Below are 3,698 nucleotides of genomic sequence, written 5' to 3'. Positions count from 1 at the left end.
GGCCGGACGAGTCGGCCACCGGGCTCTCCCGGTTCCTGGCTGGGGCGCCGGTATTGATTCTCCCCTTGTCCGTTTCGAGAAAGTCCGAAGTGCGACGCGACCTCAGGCCAGAGACCAGCCTCTTTCCCTGCCCACACGCTCTCGGGGAGCCTCCCCCGCCCCCCACCACACCCCGTTTATGCTCTTAGGGCCAGCCGTCATGAAGTTCGCTCCTGGGTCCGCAGGGCCTGGCACACAGGTGGACACGCAGCGTTCACAAGGACGCCCCCGCCCAGCCAGACAGCAAGCTGATTCAGTGTGAAGGGGCAAAATCGGGCTTGGGGCGGTGGTCTTGTATCGTCTATCTGTAGCTTTTTTTTTTAAGGTAAAGGAGACGAGAGGGTATTTTTGCGAGGTGATTCATAACCTGGAACTAATCGGGAGGAAATATTTGGACCTCAAATGAGGGCCATTCTACAGCTGTGCTGCCCCTTGGCGGCTCACCGTGTAGTAACCCCTAGTTACATTTAGCTATTGTAATGAAAATAAAGTACGGTTTGAAATTCAGTTCCTTAGCCCCACAGCCACATCTCAAATGCTATTTCCAGGTAGCCAGTGACTGTTCTATTGCCCAGCCCAGATACAGAGCGTTTGCATCATCTCAGCAAATTCTATTGGACAGTCTAAAACAAGCTCTGTTGGACAGCACTGGCCTATAGACTAACTCTTCAAAAATGTCAAGGTCATAAAACACAAGGAAAGGCTGAGGGACTATTTCAGATAAAAACCAGCCAAGCTAAATGCAATGTGGGGTGCCGAAACAGTACAAGGACATCAGTGGGACAACAAAAACATACAATGTATCCATGCTGATTTTCTGGTTTTAATAGATGCGCTGTGCTTATGTGAGATGAAACATGTTTTATTTTTTTTCCCAAATCATTTTTATTGGGAGCCAATACAGATATCATATTGCTTTATAGTTCAATCACACCAAGCAATATCATACAATTGCCACCACATCAGTGTCAAACATTTTTTTCCTTCATTTGTTTTATTTTTGCAACTGTTTGGTCTGAGAGTCTGAAACTATTCCAAACTGAAAAGTTTTTTTAAAAGGCATGTTTTGACCCTATGAGAGCATTTTCACGGTTTTATCCTTTATTGCATTTGTATCCTATTTCATAAGCAAAATTGTCTGTGTATTCATGGCAGACTGAGTCCAGAGCTTGATGCATCCAGAGCCTTTGACCACCCCCTAAGTAAGGCTTTCGGGACCTCCAGCCCAGTGTTTCTCTCCAGCAAGCGACCAAAGTACCAAGGAGGGCTGTGGTCCTGTTTGATGACTCAGCAGTCACCAGCTCACGTTCCCCCCAGAGAACAGAGGTCAGGTGCAAAGATCATTCCAGAGGGCTCAGAAAAAGGACATGCTGTCATGTCAGAGTCCCTTCAGGGAACTCTCCCAAGACTTAAAAAAAAATCCTGACCTTCACAAGTTCATTTGTAATATTTTAAAACTGCTTTTCTTTATACTCTTTTCTTTTTCTACTCTGTCAATGTATTTTCAAAAGAATGTGGGGGGGGGGTTGATGGAGATTAAAAAAAAACAAAACATGCTCATAATGCCACTACCCAGGGATAACTGCTAGTGACTTAGTGTCTCTAATTATTTCCCAATCTTCCATCCACCCTCTGTACAACGTGATAAAATACTGCCTGGTCCTGCACGTTATCTTGGAGTGCAATGCTGCAGCCACTGTGTCAATCCTTATCACTGAGGGTCTTTTTTGCTGCTCCTCTACTTCACCAAGCAAGATGTCCATCCTTCTCTGGAGACTGGTCTTCTGATAACATGTCCAAAATACATGAGCTGGAGTCTTGCCATACTCCATTTTTGGGGAAAACGTTTTATCATAAATTCGTGAAGGTTTACAGCATAGATCCGAGTTTAACATTCAACAATTCATACACTTCATGACTCAACTTATCCATTGCAATGCTCTCAAGATACCGGCACTTATCCCACTTCCTTCCCAGATTTCCCGTCTCCATTCCTCCTTCTTTTCTAACCCACTGAATTTTGTCTTTGGACAAATGCTGCCTTTTTCAGTTTAAATGGTTGATTATCCTGACGCAGAGCTGAGTTCAGTTCCAGACCTAAAGGGTAAGGGCCGGGGGAGTTCCACCAGTCTCTATACAGCCAGTAATTCTGGTCTCTTATGATTTTTATGAGTTCTGACCACATTTTTCTTCCATTCTACGCAGGACCTTCTAATGTGGTCCTTTGCAGAGCACTTGGTAGTAGCAGCGGGGCACGATCTAGTTCTTCTGGTCTCAGGATGGTTGTGTAGTGAATTATTTCATATGGCTCTTTTAGCCAGAGCATTTGTTACTCCTACCAAATGACCTTTTTCTTTTTTCTTTTTAAATTACTTGAAGATGTATTTCAATTTAATATGGCGAACTTTGTAATATTTAAAGAAATTTTTTTTGTATAATTTTAAAAATCATTTTATTAGGGGCTCATACAACTCTTATCACAATCCATACACACATCAATTGTGTAAAGCACATTTGTACATTCATTGCCCTCATCATTCTCAAAACATTTTCTCTCCACTTAAACCCCTGGCATTAGGTCCTCATTTTTCCCCTCCCTCCCAGCTTCCCCCTCCCTCATGAGCCCTTGATAGTTTATAAATTGTTATTTTGTCATATCGCCCTGTCTGATGGCTCCCTTCACCCACTTTTCTGTTGCCCATCCCCCAGGGAGGAGGTCACACACAGTTCCATGTAATCGGTTCCCTCTTTCCTACCCACTCTCCCTTTACCCTCCCTGTTTCGCCACTCACACCACTGGTCCTGTAGGACTCATCTGCCCTGGATTTTCCCCAAATGACCTTTTTCTTCATAGATCTGGGTAAGAAGGGGGAAGATACTGACGGAATTGTCTGATTCAGTGCAAAGTGATTATTAAGGTTAAATATGATCGCCATCCTGCTGGGTATAGAATGAGCCATCTCAGAAGTGGGAAGGGGAAGCCAGGAGTGGAGTGGGGTGCTTTGTACCCCAAGATCCCTGAACACTGAACTTCCGTGATCCAGAAGACAGCTTTGATACTAGAGGAGCAGCAACAGAGAACCAACCAGGAGCCAGAATATGAAACGGAGTGTGTAGTATTAAATTAAATTGGTAAGGAGGGGTGGGGGGCCAGCCCCCACTGCTAATCGTGGGTTCAGTAATACTACTTCTGGGTTTATTAATGCACAATTGTACGGTTGAGATATATTATTATATTAAAGTCATCGAGAGCATGAGAGATATTACAATAATACAGGTAGACACATTACATGGTAGCATTGCTCACCTAAGCCCAGCTTGGTGGTCCACGTGGAGAGAGGGGAAAGGGAAGGAGGGCAAGGGAACAAGGGAGAGGGGAGTGACCAGGGAGTGAGCAGCAAAGAGGGGAAGAGAGTCAGAGAGTTCTATATTGCTGACCCATGCCTATGTACCTTTTGGGGGCATGCCAGCCCACTAATTACAGGTAGAGGCTAATTACAGGTACAGGGAGGGGCTGCACTATAGGTTACACAGCAATGAGGGGGTGGTCTAGGGGGTGGTCTCTGGATCTCCATAGGAACCATTATCAGTAGGGTGAAAACTCTGCCTACAGGAGCCTGTCCATTGTCCCCAGAGGCAGGGAGCAGGCCCACCCCTGT

The sequence above is a fragment of the Echinops telfairi genome, unplaced genomic scaffold (genome assembly GCF_000313985.2).
Source record: "Echinops telfairi isolate 266 unplaced genomic scaffold, ASM31398v2 ScPeMD7_5592;HRSCAF=6446, whole genome shotgun sequence".
Taxonomy (NCBI): Eukaryota; Metazoa; Chordata; class Mammalia; order Afrosoricida; family Tenrecidae; genus Echinops; species Echinops telfairi.
The sequence above is the reverse complement of the archived record's forward strand: the minus strand, read 5'-3'. Positions refer to the sequence as shown.